Source organism: Sus scrofa, chromosome 1 (genome assembly GCF_054392235.1).
Source record: "Sus scrofa isolate SSC_HxYL_T2T_F1_AM1 chromosome 1, Sscrofa_HxYL_maternal_Yorkshire_Landrace_v2.0, whole genome shotgun sequence".
NCBI lineage: Eukaryota > Metazoa > Chordata > Mammalia > Artiodactyla > Suidae > Sus > Sus scrofa.
In genome coordinates, this window is record NC_139383.1 from 131,395,216 (window position 1) to 131,419,067 (window position 23,852).

General features: G+C 36.8%; 1 long non-coding RNA gene across 1 annotated transcript in view; it reads right to left on the reverse strand.

Moving 5' to 3' along the window:
- Nucleotides 1-1,611: 1,611 nt before the first annotated feature.
- Nucleotides 1,612-23,852, reverse strand: part of LOC146406370 (uncharacterized) — a 50,136-nt gene continuing 27,895 nt past the window's right edge. The window contains exons 5-6 of the long non-coding RNA XR_014811832.1: nt 23,063-23,158; nt 1,612-2,861 (exon numbers count right to left, since the gene is read on the reverse strand). This is a non-coding gene — a long non-coding RNA (uncharacterized LOC146406370). The remainder of the gene's footprint in view (nt 2,862-23,062; nt 23,159-23,852) is intronic.

Sequence of the window (23,852 nt, forward strand, 5' to 3'; positions counted from 1 at the left end):
GGTTCAAGTGTCTGCCCTTATGGAAATTAGATGCTGGTGCAGAAAGTCACACAATAAATAAGTGTCAGACAAACAAAAAACAAAAAAACAATTACAAAGAGTGATAAATGTGAAGAACAAAATTGCAGGTTTTCATGACAGAGACTCTCAGGGCATCTACTTTGGATAATATGGTAAGGGAAGGCCTCTCTAAAGTGATGACACATAAGCTGAGCTTCAAATTGAAAGATTGTGAAACTTCCCAGAAAGAGAGGAAAGAAAGAAAATGTATAAAAGTGATAAAGTGATAAGTTCCAGGCTTTTAACTGTGCGTGATAAACTAAAAAACTTGGGATGTCAGCAATTCTGTTTTGTAGTAAAATAAAATCAGTCTTAATTCAGATTTGTCTTATCATCATGCAGGGGGAGAGTAGACTTGGTTGCCTGTATGGACAGAAGGAACTGCATCCATTTACAGATCTGGCTCCCATATGGTTTCTGGATGCTTCACATAGGTGGTAATGAAAAGCAAACAATAAAATAAAAATGCCTTGGATAAGGGCTCTGAAAATAAATGGGTATATTCCCTCTTAAGAAAGAGAAGTTTGAATAAAGAGTTTGAGATTTTAGAGCAGAGAGCATTTGTCATCTCCCCACTCTCTCTCTGATCCTTCAGAAGGGTCACTTTAATAGAAAAATTGCCAACAAAAAGCACAAACATGTGAGGAAACATATCACTAAATAGACTGCAAAAGAGATATATGTTTATGTATGAGAGTTGAAATAAGAAGGCATGGTGTTGCTTTATTCTACCTGAGTTGGGACCCTGCCCATTGGGTGACAACATTTGCACTGCTATAAGCGTGTTTGTGAATGATCTTGAAAATGCACTGAGGGTTCATTTTGTGGTTACAAGTAAATGATAGTCAGTAGGCAAATTCATAGGTACAGACACCACAAATAGTAAAGGTTGATTGTATATAATACTGAGTATGTTTCAGGCTCTATGCCAAGCATTTTAGGTGTATTGTCCTATTTATTCCTCCTAGTAACTCTGATAGGTACTACTTCTATAATGGTGTGCAAACTGAGATTAAGTAAATTTCCAGGAGTCACAATTTGTAGGCAGTTGAGCTATGACTCCTACCCTGGGGTCTCTAAATCCAAACCCTACATTCTTAACCATGATGATGAATTTTCCCCATTAATATGATGGCTCCCATAAGATTTTCTTGCCTATAGAGGCCAATGGATGAAGACAATGTTGTATGCATCTAAATGGTCACCTCTTTAGAAGATAAGTGTAATCTAGAGCTGACTAATCCTGTCACTCATAGCACACTATCCTTTCACTCAGCTTCTATACCTTAAAACACTAAAACACTGACTATCCATAGGAAGAGTTGGTGAGATGTTCAACTCAGATATTTAAGTTTGAATTGTTTGATAAGGAGAGGGCTCGATGTCACAACAAAATTCTCTGAATTTAAGGCATAGGTTCCAAAGTTCAAATCCTTGAAGTGTTTGAGGTTGTAGAATTGGATTTTCTGCCATCATTGAACCACAAATATCAATTTTAACATGTCATAAAATATGAAATTCTGTTTTTAAAATATCAAAAACATACAACTATAGAAGGTATCATTTATTGAAACCATATTTAATGAGTGATGATGATGAGGCACTCACTGCTATACCTAAGTGGTTTTGGATAAGCAATGAATGTTTTCAAAGCTTGCATAAACTTTGTTCAATTTCCAAATAAACAGTATATGGATCTATATACTCAATCCTTTACTAGCTCAAAAATTTTCCTCCTATTGGCTTCTTGAGAGAGTGTTGTTTTTTAATAGATTCTACAAAGAGCACTAGTTTCATGACTGAATGCAGAGCTTGATAAACTTAGAATACTTATCTCCAGTGACTCACAATCCGTGACTGTTCTGTATGGTTCTGAATCAAGCATATTACATGTCATCCACTCTGCATAAAAATAGACCGTAATAGTATTTAGCAATATAAAATGAGGACAATGACTATCTCCATCCCTCACCCCATTCTCATGAGGGTGTGGTGTTCATTGTTTATTGCTTGGAGAGATTTGCCAAGAACAATGGCTACTCAGGCCAGTAGCATTTATTCCAGCTGCATCTTGAATTGATTAAGAACAATTTCTCCATGCAAAGAGTATTTTCACCTTGAGCCAAAGGATGAGCGTGATTAAGGGATTTGACTGGATCATTAGAGAAACAATGTCATGGAAACTGAGAATAAAATGCCTTCTCAGTTACAATATGAACACACAATTATTCAGGTTTGACTGAACCAAATATTCAATTTTTAACTTAAATTTACAGATATTACTTTTTCATTCATTGGATTTTGATATTCAAGAAAAATGTGAATAAATAAATTGGTAGTAAAAATTAGGAAATTCATTTGGAAGAGACCAGGCACTTGGTATTTTATTTTCAGTTTGTTATTGGTACACAAGTAAGAAATGTTCCATTTCAGTACAATTAGAAATACTCTTGAATAACTTAGAAAAAATATAAACAAATACAAAAAGAAATCCTAATTCTGAGGAATTGGGGTAGGAGAAAGGGTCAATTGGCATCTTTGAAACAGTTCATTCACTCCATGGAATGGGCAAATGTTAGCACTGAAGTCAGTTCCAAAGAAATAAAAATATCTCAGCTGGATTGGTCGAGGAATAGATGTGCTTCAATAATATTTATATGCAGGAAAAGATGCTTTGGATAAAGATCTCCTTAACTACTCAGAATGGTTTGTAACCAATGACTGGATGTCACTGCATAGATGAATTAGCAGAATACAGAAAAAAAATCAAAGTAGGTATATTGGGAAATATATGTTTTCACCTGTAAAAGAAAAGAGAAATTTTTGAAGCCTGATGAGCACATTCCAAAGAGAATGTTCTTTTCTGAAAAGTCTAGTTTAAGCTAAAGGGATGGAGGATTATGTCCAAAGGGCAGGTAATTTAGAAAAAATATGAAGTTGAAATTGATTAATGAATACCAGTGAGCTAGAGTTACATGTGGGAAGGAATATTGCTTAAGGAGACATTAAAATTTTATCTTATATAATACTTAATAAATCTTACATATTTCTAGATATATACAATCCCTTAATACATATGCACTAGTGTTAAAGGTTATACTTTTCTCTTACTAATGTGATATGGAAAGAAGGCAGATTTGATAGATTACTTACATATTATCTACCCTAAATCTCTCCTTTGAGGGAGAGAGACAAACCATTCTGACTCCCTGAACACTGCCTTCAGCAAAGGAGGGAAAGAGGCAGTTTTAGAAATACCTGGCACTTGAAACGAATCTGACCAGTATGCATGAGGATGCAGGTTCAATCCCTGCCTTGCTCAGTGGGTTGAAGATCTGGCATTGCTGTGAGCTGTGGTATAGGTCAAAGATGCAGCTCTGATCCTGCATTGCTGTGGCTGTGCTGTAGGTCATAGATGCAGCTCAGATCTGGTGATGCCGTGGCTGTGGCGTAGGCTGGCAGCTATAGCTCCAACTGGACCCCTATCCTGGGAACTTCCATGTGCCACAGATGCGGCCCTAAAAAGACAAAACAAAAAAAATTAGAATTACTTAAGGAGTTTAAAATGCTGATTCTCAGTCCCCACCTACAGATTCTGGTTTTTTTTTTTTTTTTTGGACTAATATAGAGCCAGGGTTGAGAACTGTGAGTAGTGCTAATGGAATCAATAAGTTAGAGCATTTATAACATGGGATTTCAAGTCATCTGCAATATTTTGGTAATAGATATATACTTTTCATGTCACATAATTGTATTTTAAGTCTGTTGGCATAAAAGTTTTTAAAAGGAATGTATTAAAATGTTTATATATTTAGTTTCATTGTTAGTGACACGATCACTCTATGATGGTACTTAATTAATGCTCTGGTCTTTCATTTTCAAAAATTTTATTGGTGTATAGTTGATGTTACAGTGTTGTGTTAATTTCTGCTGCATAAAAAATACTTTAAAAACAATACCTGGTACTTTTTTTCCCCTTCTTTCTATTAATATTTTCACTGCCCTCTTATAATATATGTGACCATTTCTTTGAGGAGCTTTAAGTTTGAATTCACTCTTTATAACTAATATTGTTCCAATTATTATTTTTATAGGAATATCTACATGAGTCTACATTCAGATTCCCATGAAGACCTACATGCATTCCAGGGACAGTGATGGAAGTGAATAAGTTTGAGCAATCTACAGTTTACATATTTCATGCTTTATCAACTGAGCTAGCTGGGTGCTCCATTTCATATATTTCATATAAATAACTATTAAGGTCTTTACCTGATACCCAGGAACTGACATTAATCACTGAAAAATTAAATATTTGTCAATTTTGTGATAATATTGCTGCCAGTTTCATTTTGTTCTTAGTTGAGCACTAATTAAAACTGTACTTAGTTCATCTAAACTTCATAAAGAGTTTGACTTTAGCCTTAGCATATGAAATATATTCCTATTGTTTTCATCATGTATTATACATAATTTTCTGCCTCCTGTCTCAAAATGTATAGGAGAAGCCTTCTAGAATCCTTGGAAAGATATAGGTAATTCTGAGTACTTTATCCATGTTTTAGCTCCAAATATGTGACAAACTCTGAACTTGGTAGTTGAAAGCTCTAGCCTACTGAGAAAGCTCTAGCCTACTGGGAAAGTTAAATACAAATGGATATTTGCAGAGATCAGCTGGGATATGCCATTCTCCACCCTGTAGTACCAGTATCCCACACCATAGACCCTACCTGCCTGTCTGACCCTGGGCATGAAGGCCACCTTTCTTGCCTTGGACTTCAGTGGAGAGCACATGTGGCCTGAAAGAGTCAACATGAGGTGGTGTTTATGGACTTCAAAGTCTAGATTATATAAATCCAGATTGGAAGTGGAAAATTTTAATGTTGGACAAGATGGCAAAATAGAAAACTTGAGCTCACCTCCTGACTGAAAACATCAAAATCATTAATAACTGCTGAACAACCATCGACAAAAAAGACTGGAACTTACCAAAAAAGATATTCTACACCAAAAGACAAAAAAAGAAACCACAATGAGATGGTAGGAAGGGTACTTTTGCAATATAATAAAATCCTGTACCTACCAGGTGGGTGACCTGCAAACTGGAAAATAATTATATCACAGAGGTTCTCCAATAGGAATAATAAAATCCCGTACCCATCAGGTCAGCAACCTGAAAACTGGGAAATAATTATATCACAGATTTCTCCTACAGGAGTGAGTTCTGAACCCATGTCATCCCCCTAGTCTGGCATCAGGAGGAAGGGCCTCCAGAGCATTTGGCTTCAAAGGCCAGTGGGAGTTACATGCAGGAGCTCCACAGGACTGGCAGAAACAGACTCCACTCTGGAAGAATGCACGTGACTTTTCACGAGCACTGAGACCCAGGCAAAGCAGTGATTCCATAAAAGCCTGGGACAGACATACTTGTGGGTTTTGGAGGGTCTTCTGGGGAGGCAGGGAATAGCTGTGGCTCACTGTGGGTGCAAGGACACTGGTAGCAGAGACCCTAGATAATATTCATCAGCGTGAGCTCTCTTAGAAGTTGCCATTTTGGCACCAAGACCTGGCCCCACCCAACAGCCTGCAGGCTCCAGTATTGGGACCCCTCAGGCCAAACTACCAAAAGGGTGGGAACAGAGCCCCACCCATCAGCAGACATGTTGCCTAAAGTCATCCTGGGGACACTGCCACCTCTAAACACACAAGTTTACATGGCCCTACCTATCAGAGGAACAAGTCCCAGCTCCACCCACCAGTGGGATGGCACCAGTCCCTCCAACCAGGAAGTCTGAAAAGCCCTGGACCAAACTCACTCACCAGGTGACAGATACCAGAAGCAAGAGGAACTACGATCCTATAACCTGAAGAACAAAGACCAAAAGCACAGAAACCTATACAAAATGAGATGACAGAGAAATATAATCCAGAGCAATGAGAAAGATAAAACCTCAGAAGAACAACTAAGCAAAGTGGAGAGAGGAAATCTACTTGATGAAAAAGAATTCAGGGAAATAATAAAAATGAGCCAAAATCTTACAAAAAGAATGGAGAAGAAGATAGAAGACCAAGAAGATACAAGAAATGTGGAACAAAAAATTAGAACAAACACACAGAGATGAATAGTATAATAATTAAAATGAAAAATATACTAGAAGGAATCAATAGCAGAATAAATTAAGCAGAAAAAAAGATAGACTGGTGGAAATCACTGCCATAAACAGAATAAAGAAAAAACAATGGAAAGAAATGAGAACAAACTAAGCGATCTCTGGAACAACATTAAATGCACCAACATTTGCATTACAGGCGTCACAAGGGAAGGAGAGAGAATGGACCTTAGAAAATATTTGAAGAAATAATAGCTGAAAACTGCTCTAACATGGGAAAGGAACTCTCACCCAAGTTCAAGACCAGATGGACTTAGGTGATATTTATAGAATATTCTATCCAAAAGCAGTAGAATACTGTTTATTTTCAAGTGCATATGGAATATTTTCCAGAATATATCACTTGCTAGGTCACAAATCAAGCCTCAGTAAATTCAAGAAAACTGAAATCATATCAAGCATCTTACATGACCACAATGCTAGGGGATTAGAAATTAACTACAATGGAAAAAAACTGTAAAAAACAGAAACACATAGAGGCTAAATGATATGTTACTAAACAACCAATGCACCAATGAAGAAATCAAAGAGGAAACAAAAATACCTAGAGACAAAGGAAAATGAAAACATGATGATCCAAAACTTACGGGATGCTGTAAAAGCAGATCTAAGAGGGAAGTTCGGAGCAATACAATCTTTCCCAAGGAAACAAGAAAAATCTCAAATAAACAATCTAATCTTACATCTAAAGCAACTAGAAAAAGAACAAACAAAATATGAAGTTAAAATAAGAAAAGAAACCATTAAGATTGGAACAGAAATCAGTGAAATAGAGATGAAGAAAACAATAGAAAAGATCAATGAAACTAAATGCCGGTTCTTTAAAAAGATAAACAAAATTGATAAACCTTTAGCCCAACTCATCAAAAAAAAAGGGGGGGGGAGAAGTTTCAAATAAAGTTAGAAGAGAAAAAGGAAAAGTTACACTGGCACCACAGAATACAAAAGATCACAAGATACTACTACCAATAATATAGACAACCTATAAGAAATGGAGAAATTCTTAGAGAAGCATGATTTTCCAAGACTGAACTAGGAAGAAATAGAAAACATGAAAAGACCAATCACAAGTACTAAAATTGAAACCGTGATTTTAAAACTTCCAACAAAAAAATCTAGAACCAGAGAGCTTCACAGGCGAATTCTATCAAACATTTAGAGAAAAGCCAACACCTATCCTCCTGAAACTATTCCAAAATATTTCAGGAAGAAACATTCCCAAATTTATTCTACAAGGCCACCATCACCCTGATACCAAAACCAGACAAAGAAATCACAAAAAAAGAGAAAATTATAGGGCAATGCCACTGATGAATACAGACAAAAAAAAAAAAAAAAATACTCAACAAAATACTAGTAAACCAAATCCAACAATACATTAAAAGGATCATATACTGTAATCAAGTGAGATTTATTCCAAAGATGCACAGATTCTTCAATATCTGCAAACCAATCAATATGATACACCATATTAACAAACTGAATAATAAAAAACAAATGATCATCTCAATAGATATATAAAAAGCTTTCGACAAAAATTTCAACACCCACTTAGGTTAAAAACTCTCCAAAAAGGTGGTCAAAGAGGAAACCTACCTCAACTTAATAAAGGCCATATATGACAAGCCCATAGCTAACATCATTCTCAATGGTGAAAAGCTGAAAGCATTTCCTCCAGGATCAGTAAACAAGTGAAAGATGTCCACTCTTGCCACTTATATTCAACATAGTTCTGGAAGACTTTGCAATGGCAATCAGAGAAAGAAAAAAAAAGAAATAAAAGGAATCCAAATTGGAAAAGAAGAAGTAAAACTGTCACTGTTTTCAGAGAATATGATAGATACTACATGTAGGCAATCCTAAATATGCTACCAAAATCATCAATGAATTCAGCAAAGTTTCAGGACACAAAATTAATACACAGAAATCTATTGCATTTCTATACACTATCAACAAAAGATCAGAAAAAGAAATTAAGGAAACAATCCTGTTTACTACCACATCAAAAAGAAACTACCTAGGCATAAACTTACCTAAGGAGGTAAAAGACCTGTACTCTGCAAACTACAAGATGCTGATGAAAGAAATCAAAGATAACACAAAGCAATGGAAAGATATACTGTGTTCGTGGATTGGAAGAATCAATATTTTCAAAACGACTATACTATACAAGGCAATCAGATTCAGTGCAATCCCTATCAAGTTACCAATGGTATTTTTCAAAGAACTAGAACAAAACATTTAATAATTTGTATGGAAACAAACAAAAAACCCCAAATCAAAGCAGTCTTGAGAGTGAAAATTCAGGTTCCCTGACTTCAGAGTATACTACAAAGCTATAGTCATCAAAACAGTACAGTACTGGCACAAAATCAGACATACAGATCAATGGAACAAGATAGCAAGCCCAGAATACACCCATGCAACTATGGTCAAGTACTCTATGACAAAGGTGGCAAGAATATGCAATGGATAAAAGGCAGTCTCTTCAATACATGGTGCTGAGAAAACTAGAGAGCTACATGTAAAAGAATGAAATTAGAACATTCTCTAAGACCATATGTTGGGAGATATGTTTCTACAATCTTTTTTTTTTTTTTTTTTTTTTTTTTTGTCTTTTTGCCATTTCTTGGGCCACTCCCACGGCATGTGGAGGTTCCCAGGCTAGGGGTCGAATCGGAGCTGTAGCTGCCAGCCTATGCCAGAGCCACAGCAATGCAGGATCCGAGCCATGTCTGCGACCTACGCCACAGCTCACGGCAATGCCGGATCCTTAATCCACTGAGCAAGGGCAGGGATCGAACCCGCAACCTCATGGTTCCTAGTCGGATTCGTTAACCACTGCGCCACGACGGGAACTCCTGTTTCTACAATCTTTTCTTAGCCTCTCTGTTTCTATTTTCTATGGTAAAAACTCCATCTTGTCCTGCTTTACTTTTACCCTACATTCCTGCCTGAAAAACAGTCACAGTGCTGGCAAATGACTTAAGCTTTAGAACAAAGATCTAAAGACATAAGTTATTCATATGGTCAGCTGAATGAGGACATAATGTGTTGGTCTGGGCATGCCAGACCTGTGCAGATAGGCATGCCATTTGCACAGCATGATACATCCTCTTAAGAATAAGAGGAAGATGAGCGTCATGGCCCCAAGGGGTTTATCAGCTGTTGTTAGCAGGATATGCATCAGCAAGGAGAACCAAGGTGCAAACCTAGACATGCTGAGTTGCCATAGACAGGCATGATGCATGCCATTTGTGGATGCACCATGATGATTCTCTAGATGCTGTGCATAGACAGCTAAAGCCAAGCTTCCTCAATGCTAATGACTGCTAAATGCCTAAAGGTCAGAATAAAAGCTTAACCATTTACCAGCTATGTGACTTTTAAAATAATAAAAGAACTTTTTCAATAATAAAAGAACTAAATCTGCACCTACAACCCCCTTCTCACTTGATGTAATCCTAAAAAGCACAATAAAAGCAGTGTGGTTTCTAGAGGCTGGGCTCTTGGGCCCTGAAACCTTGAGTCCCTGGGTTCCCACCTTTAATTAAGATAAATGTCTCTGTGTCTTGTTTTACGTTAACTTTTTCTTAAGTTCCACAGCACCGGTTCTTCAGCCCTCACCTGCTGAGCTAGTCTCGGCAACCATATACAAAAATAAACTCAAAATGGATTAAAGATACAAATGTAAGACTGTATACTAGAAAACTTTTATAGAGGAAAATATTGTAGAATACTCTTTGACATAAATCACAGAATATCTTTTTTAATCTGTCTCCTAGAGTAATGGAAATTTAAAAAAATAAACAAATGGGACCCAATTAAAGTTAAAAGCTTTTGTACAGCAAAGGAAACCATAAACAAAACAAAAGGACAACTCCTAGAATGGGATAAAATCTTTGCAAATAGAGTGACTGACTAGGGATTAATCTCCAAAATATACAAATGACTTGCATAGCTCAATATCAAAAAAACAAATAACCCCATCAAAAAATGGGCAGAAGATCTAAATAGACATTTCTCCAAAGAAGACATACAGATGTCCAAAAAGCACATGACAAGATGCTCAACATCACAAATTATTAGAGAAATTCAAATCAAAACTAAATGAGGTACCAGAGTTCCCTTCATTGCTCAGCGGTTAACGAACCTGACTAGGATCCATGAGGATGTGGGTTCGATCCTTGGCCTCGCTCAGTGGGTTAATGATCCCGTGTTGCCATGAGCTATGGTGTGGGTTACTACCAAGAGGCAGCTTGGATCACACATTGCTGTGGCTATAGCATAGGCCTGCGGCTATAGCTCCAATTCGACTCCTAGAGTGGGAACCTCCATATGCTGTGGGTGCAGCCCTAAAATAGAAAAAAAAAAACAAAAAACAAAACAAAAACTAAACGAACTACCACCTTGCACTGGTTTGAATGGCCATCATCAAAAAGCCTACAAATAATAAATGCTGGAGAAGGTGTGAAGAAAAGGAAACACTCCTGCACTGTTGGTGGGAATGTAAATTGGTAAACCACTGCAAGAATGGCATGGGGTTCCTTAAAAAACTAAAAATAGAACTACCAGATGATCTAGCAATCCCACTCCTGAGTATATATCTGGGGGAAACCATAATTTAAAAAGATACATGCACCCTAATGTTCATTGCAGCACTATTTACAATAGCCAAGACATGGAAGTAACCTAAATATCCAATGAAAGAGAAATATATAAAGATGTGGTACATATATGAGATGGAATATTACTCAGCCATAAAAAGAATGAGCTAATTCTATTTGTAGCAACATGGATAGAACTAGAGATCATCCTACTAAGTGAAATAAGTCAGGCAGAAAAAGGCAAATATCATATGATATCACTTATGGACAGAATCTTAAAAAATGATACAAATGAACCTATTTACAAAACAGAAACAACAGACTCACAGACTCTGAAAACAAATTTATGGAAGGGGAAATGTGGGGGGAGGGATAAATCAGGAATTCAGGATTAACACAAACCCTCTACTATAGATAAAACCCTCTACTATAGATAAAATAGATAATCAGACCTACTGTATAGCACAGGGAACTCTACTTATTATTCTCTAGTAAACTATATGGGAAATGAATCTGAAAAGGAATGGATATGCATATGTATATATAACTGAAACATTTTGTTGTACACCTGAAACTAGCACATTGTAAATCAACTATATGGCAATATAAAATAAAAATTTTAATTTCAGCACAATTATTGATAGATTGTGTGCCATATGCCATGAGAGCACAAAGAAGGAACCGTGCCTAGGTTAGATGAGGGCACTGGCCTAGTAGGTGAAGGAACGCTTGAACTTGGAACTGAAAACTGAATAGAAATTGGGTAGATGGACAACGGCTAAAGCACCTTCCAGGAAGAGGGAAAGACTTTACATAAAATTATGTCAAGTCATAAGGTATGTGAAGAGAAGTAGGAAGAGAAGAGGCTGAGTTGAAACTTTATTCAATAGCTCATCGTAGGAGAGTCATTGAAAGGTTTCATGTCTCAGTATGAAGGACAAGTTGTGAGGAACAGGAATGAAGATAGATGAACAAGATAGAAGCCTATTATACAAAGAGTCCAAGTGATTTATAAGGTCCAGAGGATAACATATATTTGAATTTATTGAACAAATATTTACATAGTAATTATGTATTAAGCCCCAATCCAAGCTAGTTATAAATTTTAACTCATCCCCTATAATGTTAACATCCCTATGGGTAAGTACTATTATTATCATTCCATTTTTTGTGATTGAGGATACCAAGGCACTGAAAGACTAAGAATTTAGTTCAAGGTCACCCAGCTAATATATGATACAACCAGGATTTCAATTCAGACAGTTTAACTCCAGCATCCTTCCCTTTAACCACTATATATATCAGGTTGCTTTTTAGGAGTTCATGCTATGGCTTGGGTAATCAGGCGGATTGTGCTACCATTTGTGGAGACTAGGCAAACAGAAGGAACAGACTTCTTTTGAACAAGCGTAGAGCTAATAAGTTTAGTTTTAGGTATGGTGAGTTTGAGATCCTTCTTCCCAACACTTGGCTCAGGTCTGAATCACAATGCAAAACTGCTGATCATAGCCAGTTGTTTCTACAGTCTTACTAACTGGGATAAGTATCTATGTCAACACTGGTATGAACGTTTCCTGGGGACTCTGTTGTTTCTATGTAGGTTGAAAGTAGTGGCACACCAAGGAAATTGGTGGAGAATGTATACTTGTACTCCTGCTTCCCCTAAATCAGACCCCAATATGGGGCAAACCAGTGAAAGCTGTACTCTTGGATGTTTTTATTGGAAGTTTAGGAATATGCAGTTCTCTCTCCCTCTCCTCAAATCCCATTGCAAAGATAAAATACCTTTTGTATTTTATTGAGAACATTTTGAGCAACAGTGACAGCTCAAAGATCACTGAGTTAGGATCATTGTGACAAAAATTTCCAATGAATAAACATCTAGAAGATTTCACTTTAATTCATTTAAGACAAGGAAATGAAAATAATATCTGCCTAAGAGAACTAAACTCAGCCAAAATTCCACCCAAACCCTCAGATTCAACTTCCATTGCTGTCAGATGGAATTATCCTGAAATATGTAAAGAGGCAAGTCAGGTCTATGAAACGTTACTGTGCCAGGGCTTTTTGTCTGTTGCTTATTGTTAGTTTTATTTTTTTCACTTGCCAAGGTTTAAAAATGGGTACAAGATAAAACAGATTTTTGAAGCAGATTTCAAATCTTTGGTGGTTGTTGAATTCCATTCCTTAATATTCTTGCCCTCAAGAGAGGGAAGTAAAACATTTCTCAACACATAGGTAAATCTTGATATATTGTCCTGTCATGCAACTAGAGGATGGGAGAGGGAAAGACAAGTTGTTTTATATTTGAATAAGTGTTCTTTCATGTGCCATGAGTCTCTGGGGAAGTCTCTGAATACATGCTATGACTCCTAGTTCTTCAAGGTACATTCAGTTTTCTCTAATTAAATTTTCATGATGCAAGGGCTCATTCAATAGTTTGCCCATTGTCCTAGAGCGCAGTAAGTTCTCCCTTAATTTCTCCCAGAAGTTCTCAAGTCAGGAAGTCAGAAAACCACTGCAGACAAACACTACTAAGTTTTTGGCTGAGTTTGTAGATTATATTAGGGGTATCTCTCTCCAAGTACAGGCTGTACCCATAACAGAATGATAGGTATGCCAAGCTACTCAAAATAGTCCTTCCAATACCAACACATGGCTTTGTGTTAAAATACTATATTATTATCCTTGGAGAAAGTGAAGTAAAATTTCTTTTAGATCCTACTTATAAAAGTAATGAGTAGAATAAATTTCGTAGAATTGAAAAAATAGGACTATAAATCCAATTTCATCTCTTCCTCTGGATTCATACTGATATATCAGACTCCATACAACACATATTCACCAAGCTGTCATTGATCCTTCAATCTCAGCATGCCCAACATCTTCTCTGCAAGAAGGGTTCTTCCTCTTAGAGCTTCTACTTTAGTTAGTGGTATCATCATGTACCCAAAGCAGAAGTCTAAGAGAACTTTTCAGTTCCTCCTTTTTCCTAGTTCTCTACACAAATCAAAGCCCTCATTTTATTTTTTGTCTTGTTTTATTTCTAAATTTAATTTTATTGGCGTATAGTTGACTTACAATGTTGTATTAGTTTCAGGTGTACAGCAAAGTGACCAGTCATACATATAAATACATCCATTCTTTTTTTCTCATATAGTTTATTATTACAAACTATTGAGAAGATTTTCCTGTGCTATATGGTAGGTTCTCATTAATCATCTCTTTATGCAGTAGTGTATATATGTTATTCCCATCTTCCTAATTCTTTATCAGTTTCACCTATGGTAACCATAAGATTGGTTTTGAAACCTGTGAGTTTCTGTTTTATAAATAAGTTTTTGTGTAATTTTTATTAGATTCCACACACAAGTGGTATCATATGATATTTGTCTTTCTCTGTCGGACTTAACTTCACTCATTATGATAATCTCTAGGTCCATCCATGTTGAACAGCCCTTATTTTGTGGATGATCCTCTAAATATCTCTCAAGTACATTCTCTCTTTCCATTACCATGGCCAAAATCATTGCCTTATTTTATGCAAAAAATCATCTCTCCTCTGGATGATTCAAATTGTCTCCAAACTAGTCTCAGCGATTTCCAGTTTCTACCCTTCATTCCTCTCCAAAGCCAAGGATGTGAAATTTCTAAATCACAATCTTAGCATCCCCTTTCTTAACACTCTCCCCCACTCCTGTCCCATTGGCTTCTAAATTATTTTTTTAAGATTTTTTTATTATAGTTGAATAAAAATGTTCTGTCAATTTTGCTGTACATCAAAGTGACTCAGTCATTTATTTATACACACACAAACACACACATTCTTTTTCTCACATTATCCTCCATCATGTTCCATCACAAGTGACTAAATTCTTATGTAAGAAAGCCCCAGCTCCTTGATATATCATCTAAGGCCCTTCATGGCTTCCTCCTTCAAACCATGTTCTCATCTTTCTTTATCCTCCAGGAATCATGTCTCCAGTTCAAAGAGAAGGAGGTCTCTGAACATTCCTACATTATCCATGCCTCTATCCCTGTCCAGAATGGGTCAGTTCCTTCCATGGCTACTGTTTAGGTAACATCCAAAATCTCTATAAAGACCCTTCATAGCCATTTCTTTAGTGCAGGGAATTGTCCACATTTGCCTCTTATCTGGGCTCCCTGATTGTCAGGATGTTTTAGTTATGTTTTCCTGCTATGACTTACTTTTTACTCAGCTTATTCTTAATATTTTCTAGTCTAGTTTTCTCCCACCTGGTGCCAAGCAGGCGAGTCCTCCGGCAAGTGACACTCCATCCCTGTATGCTACCCCGAGCCCTTCATACTAAATACCAAGTGTCTATCTGGAGGGTGAGACAAGCCTCCACTTTTGTACAACAATGCTCTCTCCCTCCTGTAATGATCATAGATTCTTTTCATTGTCCCTCAAAACCTAATTTAAATGTCCCCATCTCTGAGAGGATTTCCCTGTTCTATCAATTAAATAGTTGTACCCTCTTGTTTGTAGCTCAGTACCTTGTACAAGTTTCTATTGCATTTATCACTCTCTGTTGTGTGACCTTGGGCAATTTCTAAGTTTGTTGTGTGGCTGATCTGTAAAAAAGGCATAAATGAACTCTCAGCTTGCCATCACACAGTAGATACTCAACTGAGTGTTTACCAAGAACAGCTGGCAAGGATGTTTCTAACTGAGAATATGAAAAACCATAGAAAGGCTGGGGATATATTCATGCCATGACTTTTAGGAATGAGGTGTAGCACTTCTGTAAGTTTAAGTTCTTATTACCTATGTTTAAAAACTTCTGGCCCTGGGGGTGGTAGAAGTGATGTAATTGAGTCCTTGATTTCATAAAATGCCTTTAGAGAAATTTTAGCAAAATTAGACAAAGACAATTAATACTTGTGAACACAGATTATTTTTGTGTTTCATTGGGAATAAATGATGCATTTATTCACACACCTGATTCCTTAAAATGAAGCATTAGGTCAATTATTTAAAGTGTTACTTTGTACAAACAAACCCATATCAGGGTTTCCTACGTAGCTGAAATCTCAGAGAGTCATAGAGGATTTCCCCAAGGATGGTTCTGCCCTCCAAATGGAATAGGTCCAAAAATCTGTGTTCTTTCCTCACTAGATCATTCGATAGTCATTCAATAATCACCAACAAAAATCTCATCTCTTCTTTTTCCTTAGTCTTTGTCCTTCTCTCCCTCTTTGCACTATTTGGTACTCTTAGAACTCACCTTATTCCCTAAAATATTTTCCTCCTGGCTCTACAATACTCAGCTATCTTAATCTTTTTCAAACCATGCTTCTGCTTTTTATCTCTTCAGCCTAAAAATGTGAATGCTTTACCTGCTTTGACTCTGAGAATTCTTCTCTTCCTTCTCTCTCTCTCTTCTCTGTTTCTCTTGGATGGATAGATGATACCAAAGCACTATCTTGAGCCCTGCCTTGATCTCAAGACTCAGTTGGAATTACTTTCTGTATGTTTCAGACTTCCACAAAGATATTCCAATCATCACTTTAAACTCAATAGTCTACATCCAGAAGTTCCCACTGGGGCTCAGTGGTAACAAACCTGACAAGGATCCATGAGAGCATGGATTCAATCCTTGGCTTCACTCAGTGGGTTTAGGATCTGGCATTGCTGTGACCTATGGTTTAAGTCACAGACATGGCCACAATCCTGCATTGCTGTGGCTGCAGTGTAGCCTGCAGCTACAGCTCCGATTTAGCCCCTAGCCTTGGAACTTCCATATGCCTCAGGTATGGCCACAAAAAGACAAAAAAAAAAAAAAAAAGTCTATGTTCAAATCCAATAACTGTAGTATCCTTCTTAAGGATTTGCTTACCTCTGGTAATGATGCCCTCATGTTTCAATCATGCAGATATTTGATTAATAAGCAAAAGCTACAGAAGCATCTTAAGTAAATTTTTTCTCTAGTCACTTGGAGGTCAGACAGGGACAGAGTCCGCACTTTTGCATGATTTTTATTTTACTTTTCAAAATTTCTATCATCAATAGGGTAAGGATTATCCAGAACAATATTCAATCTACAAAATAGCTGCAAAAATGATTTTTAAGAAAACATACCTATTTTTTTTTCTTTAAGGGGAAAATGGGAAGTTAGAAGAAATAATGCATAAATTCTGTGCTCTACATTTGCAGTAGTATGTTTACATGTTTATTTTCATTACCGGTTAGGATTTCTGAGTTTACTATGTTCCATTCTTAAGGAGTAGCATTTTGGTTTCTAAGATCTTTAATCAATGCCAGTTTATAGATCAAAGTTTTCTAATGCAAGGATCTTGAGGATTCAGGTTTACAAAAAATTAAAAAAAAAAAACCCCACACATTTCCCCTGGATCTATACTCACCAAAAACAATCAAACTCTCTCATCACTTTCTCATGGTGCCTAACAATATCCTATAAAGCTACTAAAAGGAGAAAAATTCCTTTGTTGCCCCTGCTGGTAGATGATTGGGCAGTTCTATTCCTCTTTAGGTGCATGAATATCATATCTTTAGCTCACAACTGGCTGAACCTTCTCAATTCATCATTTAAACTTTACCCATGAGATGATTAAGACTGTCTTTATTCAACTGCAAACTATTCTCTGAACTCAATGTAGAAAATCCGTCAAGCCAGTTGTTGGACTGCAAGTAGATAGAAAGATTACAGAATGTCTACAGAAAGCAGAGAGGAAGAAGTTCCTTCTAGAATCCCAGAGACATTTCTGTGGAATAAAGTATGGAATTGAGCAAATTAATGGTTTTAGCATTACAAATGTAAAGATCTTAAAATGTTAAGCAAAGATGTCAGGGTAATTGTGGAAGGTGATTAGAGACTGTTGCAGAAAAACCTATTTTTTCCTCCTTAGAATAATTTTTTTCCCTCCTGTTTTTCCCTTAGTAATGAAAACAAAGGGTTCCAAAACATGCCAGAGAGTGATGAATGAAGAGAGACAATGCCATTTAGAGATCATTTGATGTTTGTGTGGTCGTTCTGTTTTAATAATATTCAGATGCTCAACTACTTTTTTTTCCCCAGATTTAAAAAATACAAAAGTAAAAGATGTGAGAGGCCACTAGGAAATCTATCTAATGGTTAGAATTTATGACAGCTACATTGGTTTATTTTCCTCTCCTCTTTTATTCAGTCTCAGGATTCTCTTGAAATTTGCATGAAACAAATATTTTACAATTGAGGAAAAAACTGTACTAGTTTTTCTGTGTAAATTGCCAGAAATCCTTGGCTAGGCAAAGTGCTCAAGCAAATGTAGCAGTATACAATGCTGTAGAACATTGGTTACCATGAGAAAAAGTCATTCACATTGTCTGTGGTTTTGATTCCTGCCTGAAATGGAGTTTGGGTTTGTTTATTGTTTTTGCAATTCTGGATCCATATTTTATTTTTAGTCTAGGAAAGCATTCAGGGTAGGGAATTTTCTTGCTTTTACTCCACTACACTCATGGCCATTTTGCTAAGAAACATTGTACTGGGTCATGGGAAACATCCATTAACAGTTAGTGGCTTGATTTCAGATATCAACATAGCTTCTGATAAGGACTCTCCACATGTTACTAAACCTCAGCTTCTTATTACATTGAAGAATATCACAATCATTTGCAAAAAGCTGCATGAGAGGCAGGTTTTTGTTGTTGTTGTTACCTGTTTGGACACAGAGTTAGTCAGAAAAAGTTTGGATCACTGAATTATTGTTTTTATTTATTTTTTTAATTTAATTTAATTTAGTTTTTAAGGGCCACACCTAGAAAAGGAAGTTCTGGCATATGTTAATTCCGAGGCTAGGGGTCAAATCGAAGCTGCAGCTGCTGGCCTACACCACAGTCACAGCAACATGGGATCTCAGTCTCACCTGCAACCTACACCACAGCTCACTGCAATCACTGCAATCACTGGATCTTTAACCCACTGACGCCAGGGATCGAACCTGCATCTTCATGGATACTCAGTAGGGTTTGTAACTACTTAATTATTTGTTTTTAATCTTCATGCTACTCATTCATTTTTATTATTTTTGTGGATTAGCCCACTATTTATTCATCAGACACTTGAAACCCATTAAGGCTTCAGGTACTTTTGGTTTTTTAAAGTAAAAATGCCTAATAGAGACAATATGTGGAAATGTGCTCTATACAGATAATTAACAGTTGCTGAAATTGACTTAGCAAATTATGTCCAGAACCAACTAATATTTGTTAAATCCTTCAAATATTTCTTTATTCTAATGTACTGAGCTAGAGAATGAAATAGCCAACTAAATCACTGACATAAAGCTATTGCTTTCTGTATTTGTTCATTCAGGGGATAAAAGTATACTTTGGAATATCAGTGGATAATATATAAGAATGTAGAATGTGTGAGAATGGAATCGTCCAAGGTAAAGAAATTACAATGCTGGGTTTTTTGCTTGTTTATTTTTTGCATGGTTTATGCTGTTGTTACTATTTTGTTTAGACTCTACCATCTTCTTCTTTTTTTTTTTTTGTCTTTTGTCTTTTTAGGGTCACACACGTGGCATGTGGAGGTTCCCAGGCTAGGGGTCTAATCAGAGCTACAGCTGCCAGCTTATGCCACAGCCACAGCAACACCAGATCCAAGCTGTGTCTGCGAACTACACCACAGCTCATGGCAACGCCAGATCCTCAACCCCACTGAGTGAGGCCAGGGATTGAACCCACAACCTCATGGTTCCTAGTCGGATTCATTTCTGCTGCGCCATGAATGGGAACTCCTCTACCATTTTCTAAATAACATCTTCAGTGAGTCTGGCAAACAGGAGGGAGGAAACTGAAAGATAGTAACCTCATTTGAACTTGAAAAATTCAAAATCTGAGGAAATAATTGAGGGTGTTTACCACTCATTAGCCACAGCAACTAACTAAAGGAATTCCCACTAACACCTAGGCATGGTAGGGTTGCCAGATTTAACAAATAAAATTATAGAATGCCCTACTAAATGTGAATTTCAGATAAGCAATGAATTACAGTACAAGTTCATCCCATATAATATTGAGGATATACTTAAATTTATTTGTTGTTTATATTAAATTCAAATTTAATAGGGAGGGTACTATACTTTTTCTGGCAACCCTAGGAAGTGGCAGGCAGGTCACACTGCAAGTGGCAAAGAACAGACTGCGTCAGGGATGACTATTGAAAATCAGCCCACATGCATCTTTAACACTCAGACTTTAAGTGACTGATTTTCAATCTATATTGAGGGTAAGCGTATAAGACAACTGTTATTTTATCAGTAGAGACAATCACCTTTCTACAAATGTAAATGAAGGATAAAAATATAAGCACAACTCTGAAATAAAGTGTTTTTAAATTGCATGAATAAACTGCTATCCCTAACTTTAGATAATACCTATTGATTTTTGACTATGAAATATTAGGACAGATCTCTCTTGCATAGCCCAACCTCCCCCATCCTCTGACACACGTGCACACACACACACACCACTTTCTATGAACCCCTACTCATTACTGTAATATAATTATAACACGGTCTCTGATTGAATAATAGAATCACATACTGTATATTGCATTTACGCTCTTGTACAACTTTTGTTTTTCCTGAAGCTAATAACAACTTAATTTTTCAATGGTTATCTTTATATGCACTACCTCTAATTTATCATCAAATTCTTTTCAGAGAATTCTAAAATCCTTTTCAATATGTCAAAGACAACCAAAAATATTAAGAGTTCCATGTTATTTTCTCTTTAAGGTAGCCCTTTCTGAAGCCCTCCGTCCTCTTGAACTCTACCTGATACTGTGTTGTCCTGCCACAAATATTGTTCTAAGATTCTTGTTCACTGTCATTTTCATAACCCAATTTCTTCACATCTACTGTATTCATATCACTATAGCCTGGATCCTAGGTCTTTCTGCCTCTTGATTTAATTCTTTATATTGGCAGAGCACATTTTTAGGACTTCGGGAGGAAGAGCACATAGGTATACAGAGACTCTTGAGTACTACAGAGTTACACATCCATAAAAACAAAAACAAAAAACTCCATGGATCATAATACATTTAGAAAAGATTTTAAACCACCCTTCATTTTACAAATGAGGACACTGAGCCTGAACCAGGTGAAGAAGCACTCACTTAGGTTACATTGTTAGGAAACCTATGAAACTATATGGCACAAATGAACCTATATACAAAACAGAAACAGACTCACAGACATAGAGAACAGACTTGAGGTTGCCAAGGGAGAGGGGGAAGGAGAGGGATGGGCAGGGAGTTTCGGGTTGGTAGAAGCAAACTATTGCATTTAGAATGGATAAGCAATGAGGTTCCAGTGTATAGCACAGAGAACTATATCCAGCCTCTTGGGAGACAACATGATGGAAGATAAGGTAAGAAAAAGAATGTGTGTGTGTGTGTGTGTCTGGGTCACTATGCTGTACAGCAGAAATTGGTATAACACTGTAAATCAACTATACTTTAATTTTAAAAAATAAAAAGAATTTTTAATAATCTTTGCTTAGCATTGGGAGGAAGCTTGTGATGCTCTCAACTACCAGGTTAAATATGGGCAGAGGGCAGAAGGAGGACAAATGTAGTTATAGCCATACTAAGACAACTCCTACTAACCCCTGTTGGTATAGGGCACCTCCTTATTAATACTGATCCCAAAACAGAATATATTCACTATTTACTGTTATAATTCACTGTCCTCCGCTGATTAATAACTGAAGAAAGAGTTTAAGATTGGTGGTAGCTCCATTAATCTCTTTGTAGTCAATCAGAAAAGATTTAAAATAAACAAATACTATACATATTTTTTTTGCCATGCCCACAGCATGTAGAAGTTCCCAGGCCAGGGACTGAACCCAGGCTGAGGTTGCTGTGCCACAGCTGCAGCAACACCAGATCCTTAACCTGCTGTGCCACATGGAAACTTCCAACAAATACCATACTCTTTTGAGGATTCACATCCCGAAATTTAAGGAACCTCAAACCAGTTTTCCCTTAAGCAATAAAAGACACTTTTTACCCACAATGAGCCTGAGTCAAGTAAAACTGAGGTATCCTAGAATTCCTCCCAATATTGGGAAACTTTTTATACAGCTGGAGACCAGTCACCTCTGAGGATCCCTTCATGTTTAAGAAGGAAAGCCTTGCCATCCACAGCTATGAAAAGGGTCTCTATCTCATGTGGTAAGCACAGAATAAGAATATTGTTTCAGCTGGGTCTAATGAAAATAGTTTTGGACAGAACAGTGCCTTTGTAATCCTTCAAATTACACTGTGGACTGGGCCTGGGTTTGAAAGCAGAAGTTTTTTTTACCTTAAGGTAACAAAAGGCCTTTCAATGTTAGGCAATAATATCAAATTTAAATATCAAAGAATTCTCAAAACTGTCTAGTAAAATAGTCGCAACTGATCCAGAGGGCTGTGCTATGGTTTATACCTAATTAATTAAAATAGAACCTGCGTTAGCAATGTTAATTTTGGCCTACACTATTATGAAATCTTTTCATCAATTCTTTAAGTTCTCCGGCAACCATGGAATGTTCCTAGCTTCTGAAATCATGTGTCAAATCGTTTGTAATCTTTTGAAAGCTATTTGTGACCTTCCTTTAAGCTTAAAAAGAAATAACTCCATCTGTTGGCTACATCACCAGAGAATTCTGGACAGGGAGAAAGCTAAAAAGTAAAGAGAGAAGAAAGACAGCTTTTTCTCCTGACCTTTGAAATTGTAATGCCATGTTGACTGAATCTGACTTTCTTGTTAACAGCTATTTCATTGAACATTTCTGGGAAATGTAGCAAGTCAAATGTTTATAGGAAAGCAGGTGTTTTCTCTCACATTTGTTTGTCTTCCTGTTTTCTACACAATAGTCCATTTTCCCTTTTTCTCTCTGAGTAATTCATTGTCACGATGAGCTCCTGACTTTTTACCCTGTAAATCTTCAGTGAGAAGTTCCTGTTTCACAAATATTTGGTAAGGAAATAAGTGATTAATCGCTGAAAATTGTTGTGTTCCCCCAAGTGAACAAACACTCTTTGTAGCTTTATCAGTAATCATTTGTGTCATAGGATAAATAATGCATTTTTGAGACATCCCCATATAAATATGGCTTTTCATTTGCATGTTATTTTAAGATCTATTAAGTCAAAGTCTATGCCTATAATCTTAAAAACTAGGAAAGGTGCTTTTTATACTTACCCTTTCTTTTTCTTTTTTTGGATTTTTAACTTTTTTCTTTTTTTTATAGTTACTCTATTTTAACCATTTCTTGGGATCGCCAGTTCCTTGTGTAAACTGGAAGGAAGGAAAATAAGAAATGAGAGAGAGAATGCCAGGTGGCCTGTACCCTTCTATAACTTCTCAGCTGTCCTCGACTGTCGATTGGTAAATATTTTAACCCCATCTAAGGTTTTGACTCCCCTACCCCCTGTGAAGGATCATTTATTACCACAGACCCAGTAAACAACTAGTTCTGGGCCTCTGGGAATGAAGTAGGGTGACACTGGAGAAGAGAAGGGCAAAACTGTGGAGTTTCTCAGAAAGACCATCAGATAAGTCAGTCAATGCACAAGAGCTGGCTGGAGGCCTTCAACAACCAAACTAATCCTTCTCTTAACAAGGACAGAGGGCCATTTGCAGAAGTTGAAACAACAGCATATGGGTTAGAAGATAACACCAAAAGGTAAATTGCATGTGATCTGCTGAACAGCAAAATAGTGAGTGGACCCAATCTTCAGGGCAACTGAGTAAGTCCTGTGAATTAACCTGGGGGAAGTCCCAGACGGCCCCAGAAGTGAAGGGCTCCTCTGGAACATACTTGCTATGATCAATTGAGATATGACAGGAGAATCCAATTCAAGTTTTCCTACAGGTTTTGCTTTAAAATCTCAGACCCTCCTGGAGAGTCTCAGTCTTAAGACGCTCAAGTAGAATTCCTTTATTTCTGCAGAAACCAGACTTTGAGAATTTACCAGCCTCAAATGCTAGT